We start from the raw sequence: 18,712 nt of genomic DNA, 5'->3' as shown, positions 1-18,712 counted from the left end.
TCATCACAGAGGAGTGGAAGAGGATTCCAGTGGCAACCTGTGAAGCTCTGGTGAACTCTACACCAAAGACGGTTAAGGCAGTGCTGGAAAATAATGGCGGCTACACAAAATATTAACACTTTGGCCCCATTTGGACATTATCACTTAGGGGTATACTCACTTTTGTTGCCAGCAGTTTAGACATTAATGGCTGTGTGTTGCGTTATTTTGAGGGGACAGCACATTTACACTGTTATACAAGCTGTATACTCACTATTTTACATTGTAGCCAAGTGTCATTTCTTCAGTGTTATCACATGAAAAGGTATACTTAAATATTTACAAAATGTGAGGGGATGTACTCCAGTGGTGGATTTCAAATTTTTTTACTACCGGTTCTGTCTTGGTGGGCATGGCATGGCTTGGTGGGAGTGGCTTGTTGGGCATGGCAGGGGAAGGATACTGTAAAATCTCCATTCCCATCCCAATCCAGAGGAAGGTTACTGCAAAATCCCCCTTTCCTCCCGGTCAGCTGGGACTTGGGAGGCAGAGAATAGATGGGGGTGGGGCCAGTCAGAATTTTTACTACCGGTTCTCCAAACTACTCAAAATTTCCGCTACCAGTTCTCCAGAACTGGTCAGAACCTGCTGAAACCTACCTCTGGTGTACTCCCTTCTGTGATATACTGTATATGCAGATCATGGCAGATGTAGGTTCTTCTTAAAAGAAATTGAAGTAGAGTGATGGGGCAGATTTTGTCTCATAAAACTGTAGTTGAAACTGAATGAGATAAATTAAGACTCATCCAGTTACCACTTTCTTCCAAAACCTGTAGGTCTGAACAGGCCAATGTTCACTCTGTTTCTTCAATCAATTCTTCGGGACAAATTGATCTGCCTCCACTGAATAGCTTCGGAGTACATTCCCTAACTATTAAGCCAATAGTGAAATAAGTATTTACGAAGAGATTCTAAGTGAAGAAACCTATATAACAAAAGCAGCAAATGCTACATCTTTCGAGCAGAAGAAGAAAGAAATCTTTCTGAATCGAAATCTACAGCTTGTTTTGTGATTTCCCCAGCTCAGTTACCAGAATGAACAGATTTATTCACACAATGTAAGTGAATGTGAATTATTTATTTGGAGCGCAGAGTTTGCATTTTTTTTTTTTTTGTAATACACTTTTTGGATTGCTGTGTGCAAAATACACACAAGCTCAATCGTTACTTTGAAGAGAACTTGGAATACATCTAATCTAAAGCAACACCTCAAAGAACTTTTGATATTAAGTTAGATTGAAATCAGTCTTGTGTTATCTTAAGGAAATGTGCAATCCAAAAGAAGTTATGGAAATGCTTTATCTCATAAGAAAGCTGCATAAGGAATAGACACACAGGCCTCTATTTCCATCAGTATGCTGACCTTATATCATGATCCTAATACATATTCAGGATATTTAGCTAGACAGGTTTGTATATTGCCTGTTCTTCTACAAGAGTGGATTATGTGGACTATTTTTTAATGGTGCTCACCATTTCTCTCATTTATTAACAACATAGCAATAGTTCAAGAATGTTTCTCCGCTTGTTGGAAGAGCTATCCTATGACTGCAATGGGAGGAGAGGAAAGGACCTGTGGCAGAAGATTGTCATATCCTTTTAATCTTCAAGAGCCTGCATGCTGAGAACAGAGGTGGGTTTCAGTAGGTTCTGACCAGTTCTGGAGAACCGGTAGCAGAAATTTTGAGTAGTTCGGAGAACCGGTAGTAAAAATTCTGGCTGGCCCTGCCCCCATCCATTCTCTGCCTCCCGAGTCCCAGCTGATCAGGAGGAAATGGGGGATTTTGCAGTAACCTTCCCCTGGATTGGGGAGGGAATGGAGATTTTACAGTATCCTTCCCCTGCCACGCCCACCAAGCCACGCCGACCAAGCCATGCCATGCCCACCAAGCCATGCCATGCCACGTCCACCAAGGCACACCCACAGAACCAGTAGTAAAAAATTTTGAAGCCCACCACTGGCTAAGAACAATCAAAAACTTTTTTTTTTAATTTGATTTATATGCTGCCCTTCTCCGGAGACTCAGGGCGGCTTACAATGCGTTAAGCAATAGCCTTCATACTTATGTATATTTATACAAAGTCAGCTTATTGCCCCCACAAACTGGGTCCTCAATTTACCTACCTTAGAAAGGATGGAAGGCTAAGTCAACCTTGAGCCTGACGAGATTCGATCTTACTTTAATTGCAGACAGCTGGTGTTAAATTACAGTGCTTCTGTCTGTTGAGCTAAACCAAGGACAAAAACTTGTCCTTGTCCTCATCCCCATCCCCATCCCCCGCCTCCTCCTCCTCCTCCTCCTCCTCTTCCTTGTAACAGAGTAACAATGTTGGAAGGGACCTTGGAGGTCATCCAGTCCAACCCCCTGCTCAAGCAAGAAACCCTATACCATTTCAGACACATGGTTGTCCAATCTCTTCTTAAAAACTTCCAATGTTGGATCCCCCTCCCCCTCCTCCCTCTCCTCCTCCTCTTTGGTGATGGAAGATTTAAAGGTTACAGATAGATGGGGAAGTTTTGTGCAGGTTTAAGGCATGTAATTGAAATCTATAAAATACAGAAGGGAGGAAATTCACATGGCAAAAAATTGGTTTTGCACCCAAATGTCAATGTAGCGGTTGCACTAAGGACAATACAGTCCATAACCCATGAGTTCCAGATTGTCCATTTGTGTAGCAACTAATGGTAGTCATTTCTATACGTTCTATTTCTCTTCTCTTCTACTATAAAAAAATCCTCCTTTTTACAACCCTATAAACTCTTCATTTGGGATAGAATCAGGATGACTAAATGCAGCTGAGCATTTGCTGGACAGATGCCCTTCCTGCTGTCACAAAGAGTTCACAGCAGATTTTTTTTTTCTTTGTGCTCTAGGAAAGAAACATCTAGGATTGAACTCTCAATCTCCCAAGTAGAAGCAAGTGTCTACACTATTTGAAATAGTGATTTCCCCCCCTCCTAATATAGAAGAAGAGATGTTCTCTGCTACTAGAGTAGGAGGGGGGGAAAATCACTATTTCAAATGCACCATGCCAATTTTAGAAATATTAGGAAAGTGGGATTATGACCCCACATCTTTTCCAGGCTGGCTTGATATAGTCCTAAATTTTCTCTGTCCTCCCAGAGCTGCTGAGATACTAAAATCTGCAGTAGTAAAATTTTCTGCTGCGTTCCAGGGGTTCAGCAGCTTTTCTTACCATCCCTGGCTGATTTTTCATTTAACAATAAATGTTCCTTTCCATCCCCTTGCCTTCTTTTACAGATTGTGAAATTTAATAAAACATAAAACAGTCCTTTCTGGGGGGAAAAAAATGCTGACATCCATGTTTTTACATCAAGATCACTTACAGTTGCAATCTTGGCCATTGATCAACAACGAGCATGAATATATATATACATATATTTACGGAGAAAGTTTGAATTTGGATTCTGAGCATCTCCAGTTAAATGGGTGCCATCTTTCGTTCCATCACAAAAGAACTAGAAATGCATGTTTTATTGGTGTCCTTCTCCCTCTCTTTATTTTAAACTGTCTTCCTGTACGGAAAGAATGCCTTGCTTTGTGCTTATCCAAATGAAACAACGTAGAGTACTGTTACACTCATGGCAATGTACACTTTTTATAGAGTGTGCCCTTCTCAAAACGCTGTTGTTCTCTTGAAAGATGGAGAGGAAATCATAGTTGAAAAACTCAGATGGGCTTCGAAGGCTGTTCTTTTACCTTAACAAAGTTTACAATCCTTCTCCAAGCTTTGTAGAGCTGAGTGACCCATAGCATGGTCTGCCAATGGCAAGGTGTGATATAATAACTCCTCATCCTATTATCTGGGTAGACATTTTCTATTGCTGTGGTGATATTTTTTGTGGATCGTTGATATGTTGCTAGGTTGTAGCTGGGGATATGGGCTGACTGGAAAGTTAATCTGAAAGTGTAATGTTGGATTTGATGATGATACTAATTCCTCTCGTCTCCTCTCCACTCCTCCTCTCCCCCACCTCTCCACTCTTCTCCTCTCTCCCTCTTCTCCACTTCTCTCCTCTCCTTTGCCCCTCCACTCCACTCCTCTCTTCTCCTCTGCCCCTCTCTCCACTTCTCTCCTCTCCTCTGCCCCTCCTCTCCTCTCCTCTCCCCCTCCTCTCCACTTCTCTCCTCTCCTCTGCCCCTCGTCTCCACTTCTCTCTTCTCCTCTCCTCTGCCCCTCCTCTCCACTTCTCTCCTCTCCTCTCCTTCTCATTGTTGTCAGCCTTATTAGATAGATCAGACAAGAAACACAACCAAATAAAGTATTTCTATTTTATTGTAAAGTTGCATTAACAGAATCTTGCATGTCCAAAAGTATAATTCTCCCATCATCACCTTTACAGCCCAATAACTTAGGGTCCATCTTGAGCCTCTTGCTCCACCCACTATGCAGCTGCAGGCTGTGCTCCCTCTTATATGACTGTTCCCTAGGCAGCATCTCTTCCCCCGGTCTCCCAAGGTCGTTTCCACATACCATTACAATGTTAGACAACAGACTCAACTCTGCACTGTGCCTTTTTTTTTTTTAATAACATTTTATTTCTGGTTTATTATTTCACCCACTCATATGACCATCTATTTGCCATGAGACTCTGGAAGCTAAAAGAGGACGGAAACATCAAAGTATAACGAAGATCAATAAAGCACATTGTGCCAGAAACAACTCACACCTACTCAATGAAATGTACTCACAAAACACCCTGGCTCAGTTGGAGGAAGAACCAAGACTTCAAGATCTTCATGAAGTAGAGTTTTGTAGAAAGCATGCTGTTCCTTTGCCAACAGTGTTTTTTTTTTAATTTGATTTATATGCCGCCCTTCTCTGGAGACTCAGGGCAGCTTACAATGCGTTAAGCAATAGCCTTCATACTTTTGTATATTTATACAAAGTCAGCTTATTGCCCCCACAAACTGGGTCCTCATTTAACCTACCTTAGAAAGGATGGAAGGCTGAGTCAACCTTGAGCCTGGTAAGATTCGAACCTGCAGAAATTGCAGGCAGCTGTGTTAATTACAGGGTGCATTAAACCACTGTACTACCAAGGCTCTTGTGAAATATGCTTCAACTTTCATCCAGTTCATTTCTCTCTATTGTAGTCTTTGATGACAACCATTCATTTAGTGACTGTTCAAAGTTACAGCAGCATTGAAAAAAGAGATTTCAGCATCCCCACCATCACTAATTCAGATGCCTGGCAACCGACATGTACTTATGACAGTTGAAGTGTCCCAGGGTCCTGTGATCACCTTTTGCAACCTTCTGATATGCAAAGTCAATGGGGAAGTCAGATCCGCTTAACAACCGTGTTACTAACTTAACAACTTCAATGATTCACTTAACAACTGTGTCAAGAAAGGTCGTAAAATGGGGGGCAAAAGTCATTTAACAACTGTCATGCTTGGCAACAGAAATTATGAGCTCAGTGGTGGTCGTAAGCTGAGGACTACCTGTGTGTCATGATGCTTTCCTCAACGTGATATCTCCCCAGAGATGTTGCGATGAACTTCTAGAATTCGCAGCCCAGATGACCGATAGGGTTTGAAGCTGAGACCCAATGTACCTGATGGACAATGGGTTTCAGATGATTGGCATATAGTAAAAACTCATTAAAGATCATTTGGAGGTAAGAAGTGATGTTCTGTGTGCAAATTAAACTAAATTAAACTAAACAGCAGCTTCCTGATATGATGAAAATGAAACTGAAGAGTATCTACAACATTAGAATAAGAAACAACTCCTTTAACTTTTTCTCTCGGGGGACTACTAAGAACAATTTAGTTGGCCCAATCTTCAACTAAATGCAAAATGCATTAAACATGAAGAAAGAAGGCCCCAGATGGAAAGACTTCTGTTCATTTGGCCCTTTAATCTCCTTATGCTGTAATTTTAAGGAAAGAAAAGCCATTAAGGTTGTTTAGCAATCAGTCAGTCACACGTCTTCATAGCAAAAGATCAAGCTTTCGTGACAAGAAAACTAAAATTCCTAAGAGGAACCCTTCTTCAGCTCCCACTTCTCTCTTGCTCTAGATTGAAACACTTCTGAATTTTTCAGGCAATATGGTTTCTCAGTTGTCGGTCCTTTCGTTGGGAAGTTATGGACATTCCTGAGTTCAGTATTTAGGTATGTTGATTCTGGGCCAAAAATGAGACATCTAGGCTAATTTACATCAATCTTGGTAGGAGCTAATTTATATCTACCTTGGTTCTGAACAGAAGGGCACATTACAAAACAGGACTGGAACATCTGGGGAGTGTGCCCCAAAGGTGCTTTTTCAAAAGGCAATTGGACTTTGTCTTTCCTTGAAGATGTTTCGCTTCTCACCCAAGAAGCTTCTTCAGTTCTTCAGTAGAGTTAGATCTGAAGAAGCTTCTTGGATGAGAAGTGAAATGTCTTCAAGAAAAAAAACCAAAGTCAGGTTGCCTTTTGAAAATGCACCTTTGGGACAACCATGACCTGGATGACTGAGCATCTCCATAGACATGGGAAGTGAGCTATTTCCTACATTTCTACTTTTCCTGAATGCCTTTCAGCCATATCTTATGGTTTAGAGCAATGGTGGGTTGCCCCCGGTTCGGACCGGTTTGCAAGAACCGGTAGTAAAACCAGCGGGAGGCTCCACCCACTGACCTGGATGTCATCAGGAAGCTTCTGCACGTGTGGCCCCATTGCAAATCAGTAGTAAAGGTAAGTAGAACCCACCCCTGGTTTAGAGTGAAAAACACATTTCATTCTGGTTTTGTTTTGTTTTTCATTTGGACAGGACATTTATCAAGCCTAGGTTGCTGTCATTATCAGGGGAATAATTGCCAGGCTACATATATTCAAGTCTTGTTTTGATAGATATGATATCTAAAGGATATTTTTTAGCTTTTTTGACTTTCAAAAGCACACTGTGCTTACAGTGATCATCAATTTGTAGGAGATAACCAGGCTGAGACTGAAGGAGGGGTCAAATGCATCATCAGTCTTGAGTCATCAGTTTTGCACCCACAGGAAATCTAAGTCCAGTCCATCTCGAATTCTGTTGAATCTTATCTACCGCCAATTTGCTTTGACCATTAGTAGTTCAGATTCTTGTAGAGAGCATTAGCATACAATAAACCTATATTCATTTGAACCTCCTGGACTCCTGATTTCCTGCCCTTGATACAACTCCTTGCAGAGAGATTTCTTCCCTTTTCTGGCACTCAGAAACGAGTCATGCGACCTTCACAAGAGAAAGTGGTACAGAGGGAAATAGAGAGGAAATAAGAGGAAAAAAAATCAAAATAGACTGAAATCGTTTTGGGGTAACAAGGAGACCTTCCTCTGAAAATTTGATTCCAGGATGGCAGAATTGCAGAGGATTGTGAACATGAATTTGCTGGAGGAGGAATAACAAATTGCACTTCTTGTCTTGCAAAGATGATGCCAAGACTTTTGGCATAGCACAAAGATTATTCATATTTTGTGTAGCGTGTCCTATGCCCTCTTCATAATTTACTTTGAGAAAATGCCAAGGCAATACATCAATCTAATTTGGAAAACGGCTGCCGCACTCTTCTCATTTCCCCTCACTTTTTTTCATCCTGCCTTTGAAGGACAGACTGCTACCATCAAACTCTCCTAATGTCCATTTGGTTGACTTTGTCTAAAAAGTCCTTTTTTTTTTTTATGAGGCACAAGCTGTTTCTTATGATGGATGGCTACAGTTGGTGGCACAGACCTTATTTGCAGCTCAAGTTCAGAAAGACTTCATTCCCTGAACAGAACTCTGAAAAACCTTTGCGGTATCACTGTCACATTTTCAACTCATTAGAATAAAAAGAGGAAGACAGAAAATAACCAGTTTATAAAGTATCCCCTAATCTCATTTTTTTTTTCTTCAGAAATACATTTTATTTGCTGCTGAGGGATTTGACCCAGCTTGACTCTTGTGTGCCTCTGGAAATTGTATGGAACAGAGTGATGAGAGTCAGAAAGTAACTTTGAGATGTTTGAAGTGAGATAACCTGTCTCGGTCACCAAAGGTCAACGAAAAGCAAAATCTCAGGATGATCTGGATTGTTCCTTATGGAGGCCAGTAAAGGACGAAGATATGTTGAGAAAAACAACATATCTGGATAAGAAAATCACCTTTATACAGTATGTGTACGAAAAAGTGTGGTGTGTGGAAATCTAAAACAAACATGTGAAACAAAATTTAGGAGTAAATTGAGATGAAATAATAATTTCAGAAACCTCTTGGACTTTTTTCATTCTTCAGAGAAAACAAGGGAAGCAGACAAATTCCATTAGCTCAGCTCTAAGGCTGGTTGTTTCCATATTTCTCCGATGATTACCTGATTGACAGATGGCATCTCATGATTTTAAAACTAGTTTTATCCCATCTAGTTGTGCCTGAAACTAATTTGAAGAACTTGTTCTTAAACCTATTTATTTAATGTTCTCCCTCCTTAGAGCACAGTGGTGGCACAGTGGTTAGAATGCAGTACTGCAGGCTACTTCTGCTGCCTGCTGGCTGCCTGCAATTTGGCAGTTCAAATCTCACCAGGCTCAAGGTTGACTCAGCCTTCCATCCTTCCGAGGTGGGTAAAATGAGGACCCAAATTGTTGGGGGCAAGAGGCTGACTCTGTAAACCGCTTGGAGAGGGCTGTAAAGCACTGTGAAGCGGTATATTAGCTTAAGTGCTATTGCTATTATTCTTTTTTTCTTGGAATCCCTCTGTTTTGGATTGTGAGTCATTAATGCCATTTGACTAGGTTTCAGCAACTAGACAGGATTGGGCACTTTGCATATGAAAACTGTGGAAGAAACCCAGACATTTTCTTAACACGGCGTATGGATTAAAATGTAAAAATGTCAGTTTAGCTATGAATTAACTGAGAAGGAGAAAGCTTTGATGATCTGGGGGGAACAAGCCAGATATCTCCTAATACAGGGGTCCCTAACCTGTGGGACACAACCCACTAGTGGGCTGTGAGGGCATTGCAACAGGGCCATGGAAATGGCCAGCAAGCGTGCAAGCACGCATATCCTCCCTTGCACGAGCAGTGGGCAAGCACATGCGTGCTCTATTTGTGTGACCAATAAGTGTGCGTGCACGCCGCTTGCGCAAATGGAGCTGTGTGTGCACATGCAGGCATGCCATTTGCTTGTGTGGAACCATCCCCTCTCCCCCCTCCAGTAGTCGGATTCAGCCAGTTCGGGTGAATCAGTAGTTAAATTGCTGCTGGCCCATCCCCTCCCCTCCCCTTCCAAGAGTCCACACACGCCCTATTTTGGCTCTGAGGTAAGTGCAGGGAGGCCTACTAGGCCCAAAACGAGGCACGGGGCGGTGGTGTGCTCCCTCCTGCAGCCCGTTTTCACTCCCAGGAGGCTGCAGAGAGGCCTACTAGGCCCAAAACAGGGCACCGGGTCTGTGTGTGTGTGACAGACAGCACTTGGCCTCCTGCACCCCTCTGGGAGCAAAAATGGGCGGTGGGAGGGACCACCCATTTTTGCTCCCAGAGGGGTGCAGGAGGCCAAGTGCTGTCTGTCACACCCCCTGGCCACGCCTACCCAGCCGGTCATTAGGACAGAGAACCGGTTGTTAAATTTTATGAATCCCACCACTGCTCCCCTCCCACTGGTTCATAAAGTCAGAAACATTGGGAAAGTCTATCCTAATAGGTTTGGATCTATCTTCAGCAAAGATAGAAATGATGTCTCAGAGGAAGAGCCTCAAAACTCAGCTCCAACTTACCGTTGGAGCTTCTCACAATGTATACTGATGGGCTGACTTCGCAGATTTCTCAACAGGATCAGGGCAAAACCCCTGTGAATTTTCCAACTGTTAATCCTATCAATTACATGCTATTCAACATTTTCTGGTGTTCTGGTGCTTCAATGGAAGCTGATGTGAAATTTTACTAGCATAAGGGATATCACTGTAACAGAAAAAGTAACTTACTAGTTTGCCTTGGGCAAGAAGCAAATGTCATTACACATAACATAACTCACAAATCTCTTGAGTCCATAAAAAGGAATAACTTCGTACATATCTAAAATATACCAAGTCTGAATCTGCTCAGTTTCCAAACATTACACTTGTTTTGTTCTTTCTACATAAGCTTAATGATTTGTTTAACTGAACTCTGCACAATCCTATACATTTTATGTATATTAGCTATAATGTCATTTTTGTGAGTGACATGGGAGCCTAGAGGTAAAGATGCTCGCCTCCCACATGAAAAGTTGAGCATTCAATCTTAGGCAGCGACAGATATTTCTCAATCAGAAATATCTGCTGTGAACTCTGGGTAGGCATCAGGAAGGGCATCTGGCCAGTAAATGCTCAGCTCCATTCAGTTGCCCCCACTCCACCCTGAATAAAGGGATTACGGGGTCATAAAAATAAAAAAAAACATATCATTTTTGAACACACTTTTCCTAACACACACAACTTTGTCTACTCACCAGAAGACTGTGAGTTCTAGGCCCACCTTAACCATGAAAGCCAGCTGGGTGACTTTGAGCCAGTCTCTCTCTTTCTCAGCTCATTTCATCTCACAGGGCAGTTGTTTTGGGAAAAATAGGAGGAGGAAGACATGTTGGATATGTTCACCACTTTGAGTTATTTGTAAAAATAATTCAGGCAGGGTACAAATAAATAAAATGGAACAACTTTGTCAGCAAAATCCCACATGCTGTTGTGGCCCGTCAGCGGCCTGTACAGCTAGTAACTGATTCCGACAGTGAGGAGGCTGGTATAGTGCTGTGCCAGCACCCTGTGCAGCTGGCACTCGAGTCAGACAATGAGGAGGCTGGAGAAGATGTGGTGCCAGAGGCGGGGATTCAGCCAGGGCCTTCAGAACCTCCAGAAGCTTCCTTAAGTGAAGAGGACGAAGAGGAGGAGCCTCTTCTCGATGCACGGGTGCGCAGAGCTGCCAAAAGGCAGGAGTAGCTCCTCAGGAGGAGGTTTCCTCGAGAGTAAGGCTTGGGGCTAATTGGCCACTCCCTTAGCCTATTTAAGGAGGAATGCTGACTGAAGCAATTTGCAGGGAACAACTTTGTTCACATACCTTCGTGTCTTGTCTTGCTTATCTTATCAGCTTCCTGCAAATTGCTTCTGGGCATTCTGTCAACCACAGTAAGCTTTCAGTTATTATTCTTTGAATTCTTGGCGGCTGTTAATGCAGTTAATTAACAGCGGTTGTTGTAAAAAAACTGGTTTATTTGGTAAACTAAGGTTCGAACGGGTTTTGTGTGTGCTGTGTTCTTTGGGGTCCGTAGCTGGGGCAGAACACATGCAAACCTTTAAATTGCACAAAGACTCAAAGCTTAACTCCTGCCGACTGAACTCTGCTAATTCATTTCATGTTTTATTGCATCCTTTTTTTTTTTCCCAAAGAAAGAAAAAAATAGCAAAAAAATACTTTTAATTGATAGCCTGACTGTTCAGTACAATGACTGGAGACAGATGAACTCTCATGTTAAATGCCAATACTATAATTCAGCTTTGAAATAGAAGAGAGAGGGAGGAAAAAAAAAACCATTTACAGATCTGCTTATCATGGCAATGTAATGACAATCTACCAAGCCAAGACCTTAGAATCATCAACCGGAAAGAGCTGCTGAGTCTACTTTATACTGGTTATAAAGGCCGGTATTGACAATTAATTTCTCACTGACATTCCAGAGCTCTGGTCCTAAAAGAATAAGGATAATGTCAGCAGATCTAATCCGAAAAGAGTGATTGGTGTGCAAGACCATTGTCACCTCTCCACCCCATTCAGCAGGTGGAGTGTGAGGGCTGGTAAGACCATTATATCCAAAGCACCATGGTCAGCATGTATCTGAACCCTCCAATGGTCCAGGTCAATGACCTGTCTAGACTAGCATTCGCTGACACGTGAGAGCAGTAAAGCAAGAGAGTGATAGCTCTTTTTCACTATTTCTCTGTAAAGGTAACATCTCCTTTGAAACAACCTTAATTCTTGGTGACGTGCCCATATGATTTTCAAGGTCACCATCACCTTGAGAAGCTTGCCATTTCTTTCTTCTCAATACAGTCCACAACAGTGGTGGGTTTCAAATTTTTTTACTACCGGTTCTGTGGGTGTGGCTTGGTGGGCATGGCATGGCTTGGTGGGCGTGGCAGGGGAAGGATACTGTACAATCTCCATTCCCACCCCACTCCGGGGGAAGGATCCTGCAACATCTCCATTCCCTCCCCAATCCAGGGGAAGGTTACTGCAAAATCCCCATTTCCTCCCAATCAGCTGGGACTTGGGAGGCAGAGAATAGATGGGGGCAGGGCCAGTGAGAATTTTTACTACCGGTTCTCTGAACTACTCAAAATTTCCGCTACCGGTTCTCCAGAATTGGTCAGAACCTTCTGAAACCCACCTCTGGTCCACAACCCTAGTCATTCCTGACAGTGTCTCACCCATACATTGACCATGTCAGCTGCCATATCCCGCTTGCACTTCACAGACTTTCAGTATCAGATGCCATGAACTCAAGGGGGAATGGAAGAATAGAATAGAATAGAATAGAATAGAATAGAATAGAATAGAATAGAATAGAATAGAATAGAATAGAATAGAATAGAAGAGTAGAGTAGAGTAGAGTAGAGTAGAGTAGAGTAGAGTAGAGTAGAGTAGAGTAGAGTAGAACAGAACAGACCAGACCAGACCAGACCAGACCAGAATAGAAGAGAAGAGAAGAGAAGAGAAGAGTAGAGTAGAGTAGAGTAGAGTAGAGTAGAGTAGAGTAGAGTAGACCAGACCAGACCAGACCAGACCAGACCAGACCAGACCAGACCAGACCAGACCAGACCAGAATAGAATAGAATAGAATAGAATAGAATAGAATAGAATAGAATAGAATAGAATAGAATAGAATAGAATAACAGAGTTGGAAGGGACCTTGGAAATCTTCTAGTCCAACTCATATGAACATGAGAACATGAGAACCCATATGAACATGAGAACATAAACTGTACCTTTTTGGATCAGACCCCGACCCATCTAGTCCTCATAGTGGCCAACCAACTGCACAAGGAACTCAATACACCCCAGAAGAGGAAACTCATAAGTCTCCTTCCCCCAAAAAACATGACATTGGGATGAGAAATGCTTAACTCCTGGCAATTGTATGGCTATATCCATATCATTTTCCAGTCAACAAGAAAGAAGTAGTCTGCTATTGCCTTCTGAGATGTTTAGTCTAGTCTGGAGTTTTCTTATGGGTCTTTCATCCAATTATCAACCATTCTGCCATTTGCTGTGACTATCCTGGTAACTTGAGAAACATATCCATGTAGTTTGATTGGTAACAACACAGCACAGAAGTGGTTCTCTTGAATGTTTTTTTCCCCAACTTCCAAGTTTAGCTTACAGCGAAGGGACTTCCTGCAAATCTCCTATCCATCTTGTAAGCAGGTTGAAGACTGCTTAGCTTTCCAAGCTTTAAGTGGAAACACACATGTTATCAATGCCATTCTTCTAAACTAAAGTGAATGTCAAATCTTTCATTTGTTTTAAGGAATCAATGCTCATATTCAGTACACCAAGTCAGGAGTGAAATGCTCCCAGATCAGATCTGATTGCTTGGTCCAGTAGTGATCTTGGCCATTGGTTTGGCGCAGTGGTGAAATGTAAAATTTGTTACTACTGGTTCTGTGGGCATGGCTTGGGGGGGGGGGCAGTAATGTGACTGGGTGAGCATGGCCAATTTTTTTTTTTAACTTTTAAAAGCATTTTTTCTACAACCTTAAGAGGCTGCAGAAAAAAATGCTTTTAAAAGCTTCTGACGATCAGGCAACTCAGCTGGGATCGTCAGAGGCTTTTAAAGGCATTTTTTTTCTACAACCTCTTTGGCTGAAGAGGTTGTAGAAAAAATGCTTTTAAAAGCCTCTGACGATCCCAGCTGCACCGCACGATCATCAGAGGCTTTTTTTTTTTTACTTTTAAAAGCATTTTTTCAGCTGAAGAGGTTGTAGAAAAAATGCTTTTAAAAGTAAAAAAAAAAGCCTCTGATGATCGTGCAGCTCAGCTGGGTATGGGGAGGGGGGCAGGGATTTTTGCTACTGGTTCTCCGAACCACCCGCCGCCATCGCTACCAGATCGGTCCGAACCGGGAGCATTCCACCCCTGGTTTGGCAATCTGGTAATGGTAGCAGACCAAAGCTCCGCCCACCCGCCTGGGTGTCATTACTTCCTGATTTTAACCAGGAAGTAATGTATTTTTTATTTTCTGCGCGTGCACAGAAGGTTTTGTACATGTGCAGGTCTGTGCGTGCATGTGACATGTGCGTAGCACGTTCACTTTCGAACCGGTAAGGAAGGTAAGTAGATTTCACCCCTGCACCAAGTGCTGCTACTCTAAGACTACTGATCTGGGAGTAAGTCTAATTCAAGAAGAATGTAGCTCTGAGTTGCACATTGATCATATGATACATTCCTGTGGTTGCTTACCGTTCACCTTCCGTCTTTGATGCGTTGTGTTTGAAGTACGACTTATTAAAAGGTTTCCAAATAAGGATACCAAAACCGTAGGATCAGATATTTGGTTGTATCACAGGACATCGGTGCAATATAAAACTGCATTTATGTCCCAGAACACAAAAAGAACTTTTTTTCCCCCACAGAAGCAAAAAGGCATGTAGGATTAATATAGCAGCTTCCTTCCCCTCCACACAGATGCTGTTTTTGTTAATGGACCCTTGACAAGCAGAGTGAACATCTGCTACAAACATCATATGCAGAAGAGATGCGAGGATTTAAGGTTTGATTAAAGCCAAGACAAACAAACACACACACCCCTAAAAATCTACAGTCTCACATTACAGGAGACTGTAATAATATCTTTCCAAATTAATACTATCTTTCCAAGTTTTAAAAAAAAACCTCAAAGCCACTTGTAATCACCGAAGTATAAACACAGCAAAACAAATATGTTCATGAAAACAACTGGAAATTAGCCATTTATAAACCTAAACAAAAATAACAGCTTAAAAGGAAGATTGCCAATGAAACAAAAAACTAATTAGGAGTCTTTGTCCATTTTAAACAGATACCAAACTTAAGTGGATTGAAACAGGAATGTTTTGTGGATGAATCTAATTAAAATAAAGAGGAGGCCAAGTGGATCCAACTGGAGAAAATTATAAGGGGTGGGGGGAGACTGAATGGGATAAGGTCCCAGTTAATGTCTTTGCCAAATTTGTTGTACCTGCTATGTGTTAAATAAAGTTGGGAAGGGGTCCCTTAGCTTCCCAAGTGAGCCATGGTGATGCATTGGTTAGAATGCAGTATTGCAGGCTAACTCTGCTCGCTGCCAGGAGTTCGATCCTGACCAACTCAAGATTGATTCAGCCTTCCATCCTTCTGAGCTCAGTAAAATAAGGAGCCAGATTGTTGGGGGCAATATGCTGATTTTGTAAACCGCTTAGAGAAGGCTGTAAAGCACTACGAAGCTGTATATAAATCTAAGTGCTATTGCTATTGCTATTCCCATTTCTTTAGGGCAATTGTAATTGGGCTACTAAACTCAAAATGTCCAATAGATCACACCAAAAGGTGACTTTAAAAGAGCAAAGGAAACAAATATGTGTTTTTCTTCTTCTTTTTAGGTTGCTTTTCTTCTTCTGTTGCCTTTCTTGAGCTGCATGTCAGATGGCCTTCTCCATTTAACAGGAACTCTTTTTCTCCAAGTTTGTAAAACTAGGAGAGGTATGATAAGAGAACCGGTAGTAAAATTTTTTGAAACCCACTACTGGTCTAGTTTAATGAAAAGAAGGACTAGGGGCAGGGGTGGGTTCTAATTTTTTTTACTACCGGGTCTGTGGGCGTGGCTTATTTTGTGGGCGTGGCTTGATGGTCATGTGACAATTCTTTAGGATTTAGCAGAGGTACTGGTCTACCAGGCTTTTAACTGCTTGCAGAGCTGTACCGGTCTACTCATTTGTTTTTGGAGGCACCAGTCTACTCATTTGTTTTTGGAGGCACCGGTCTACCACCACACTGCCTTTTAACACTGATCAGCTGTAGGGCGGCCCTTTGAAGTCGTGCAGCAAGAGTTTAAACAGTTTTTTTCCTTCTAGCCAATCAGCTGGGACTCGGGAGGCAGCAATAGATTGGGGGCGGGGCCAAATAAAAAGTAAGAATAACGTGGGGGGGCGGGGGGGCAGCTCCCGAACAAACAGAACCAGTTCGGTGACGTCATATCGTCACCGCTACCGGCTTGACCGAACCGGACCGAACCAGGAGGAACCCACCACTGACTAGGGGTGACATGATAGCAGTCTCCCAATGTCTTCCAATGTCTAAGGGGTTGCCACAAAGAAGGGGGGGGGAATGTCAACCTATTTTTCAAAGTACCTGAAGGCAGGACAAGAAGTAACAGAGGGAAACCAATCAAGGAGAGAAACAACCTTGGATTAAGGAGAAATTTCCCGACAGTGAGAATAAACCAGTGGAACGACTTGCTTCCAGAAGTTATGGGTGCTCCAACACTGGAGGATTTTTAAACAGAGATTGGACAACCATTTGTCTGAAATGATATAGGCTTTCCTGCTTGAGCAGAGATTTAGACTAGAAGATCTCCAAGGTCCTTTTCAATTCTGTTATTCTGAATGACAATCATCATAAGATGGTGACCATATGAACATAAGAACATAAATTGTACTCTGTTGAATCAGACCCCGATCTATCTAGTCCATAAGTCTGTGTTGACTGGCTCTGTCAATATACTGAAACTTGGGACTGGTTCTTCAGAACTAAGATTATCTTGGCCTCTGTTCTTCTCATTCCTAGTGTGAAGAATCATCTAAGAAGGCCCTGAGATGCTTCCTCTTTCTGGCTAGGACCCCACTGGAATCAAAAGGGGAGAGGGAAATCTCCTTTCAAAGGAATGCAATGTTCTGATATTTTGCGCTTATGAACATTTATAAAATACAGGTAATCCTCGACTTATGACCACAATTGAGTCATAAGCACATAAAGTTTCTGTTGCTACACGAGACATTTGTTAAGTGAGTTATGCCCCATTGTACGACCTTTCTTTCCACAGTTATTAAGGGAATCACTGCAGTTCTTGAGTTAGTAACCCAGATGTGAAGTGAATCTGAATTCCTTGTTGACTTTGCTTGCCGGAAAGTAACAAAAAATGATCACATGACACCCCCCCCCCAGAGCCACCTGAAACTGTCATAAATACGAGTCACTTGCCAAGCAGTTGAAGTCTGATCGTATGACTACAGGTCATACAATGGTCATAAGTGTGAAAAAAGGTCGTAAATGAATTTTTTTCAGTGCTGTTTCTAATTTTGAATGGCCACCAAATGAAATGTTGTAAGATGAGGACCGCCAAACAATTTTTTTTTTTGTTTAGGTAATGTGGAATTCAGAAGCTGAATAGAGGTTTGAAAAATACTATGCATGGATTGAAGAATCAAAGGAAGGAGTGTTTAGAATTGGAAAAAAATGTTCTGATTAACTAAGAACTTGGAAAGTGAAGAATTGGATAGTGGACAGAAATGAAACTAATGTCCATGCCTTTGAAACCTTGGTACGTACAGAAGCCATGCTGCAGAGCAGAAAACAAAGCGGCATAATTTGATATGAATAAAGAAGCTTTGTTGCTGGAATGCAGGAAGAAGATCGCTAGAATATTTAATATTTTAATAGCATCTTTGAAATGCACAGTAATTGCTTTCATGATTAATTTGAAAAATGGATTTAAAATGTGTTTATTCTGCCTAGAAACATCATTACAACTGATTTGGGTGAGGGGAGAAACAAGACAGTGCTGGTTACATTTTATTAACTCCAGATAGACAATAAACAAGTTGTTGAATTCTGACTTCGAGAAACTGAAAAAAGTCTCTCTCTCAGACACACACACACATACACACACATGTCCATGCACACAGACAAACACAGAGACACATACACATGTTAATCAGTGGTGGGATTCAAAATATTTTACTATCAGTTCTGTGGGCGTGACTTGGTGGGCGTGGCAGGGGAAGGATACTGCAAAATCTCCATTCCCACCCCACTCCAAGGGGAAGGATACTATAAAATCTTCATTCCCTCCCCACCCTACTAACCTGCTTTCCAGCTCCATATGCAGGGCAACAAAAGAAGACCCAGACGATCAGCTGAGACTCGATCAGCTGGGACTTAGGCGGCAGCGAATAGATGGGGGCGGGGCCAGACAGAGGTGGTATTTGCCGGTTCTCCGAACTACTCAAAATTTCCACTACCGGTTCTTCAGAACTAGCCAGAACCGGCTGAATACCACCTCTGACATGTTTCCTTTCTTCTTCTCCTAATTGCTCTCCTGGATTTGAGGAATAAGAACGGATTAGGGCAGGGATATCAAACTTGATTTCCTTGAGGGCCACATCAGGGTTGTGTTTGACCTTGGGGAGGGGGGCAGGATGGGCGTAGCTGGGATGGGTATGATGTCGGGGGGCCACCTGTGGTGGCCCAAGTGCTCTGCCAGCAAAAATGGACTCCCGAGCTCCATTTTCAGCTGAGATGGCTTCCTGCAACCCTCTGCCAACAAAAACAGAGTTCGGGAGTGTCACTGCGTTCTTTTATTTACCAGCTGAGCTAATTATTTCTGGACTATCAGACTTTCCGTACCTTGCCAAGAATTGTTATCAAAAGCTA

General features: G+C 42.3%; 1 protein-coding gene and 1 long non-coding RNA gene across 2 annotated transcripts in view; one reads left to right on the top strand and one right to left on the bottom strand.

Moving 5' to 3' along the window:
* The window catches only part of DCC (DCC netrin 1 receptor), a 1,302,851-nt gene that overhangs the window by 1,077,072 nt on the left and 207,067 nt on the right, over window positions 1-18,712 (bottom strand). The window lies entirely within an intron of this gene.
* Window positions 35-17,836, top strand: LOC117654716 (uncharacterized). The gene is made up of 5 exons (XR_015731873.1): window positions 35-304; window positions 816-1,097; window positions 1,540-1,672; window positions 16,847-16,990; window positions 17,424-17,836. It is a non-coding gene; the product is annotated as an uncharacterized LOC117654716 (long non-coding RNA).

Source organism: Pantherophis guttatus, chromosome 2, assembly GCF_059756535.1.
Source record: "Pantherophis guttatus breed Tessera chromosome 2, ASM5975653v1, whole genome shotgun sequence".
Lineage (NCBI taxonomy): Eukaryota > Metazoa > Chordata > Lepidosauria > Squamata > Colubridae > Pantherophis > Pantherophis guttatus.
The sequence above is the reverse complement of the archived record's forward strand: the minus strand, read 5'-3'. Positions and strand labels throughout refer to the sequence as shown.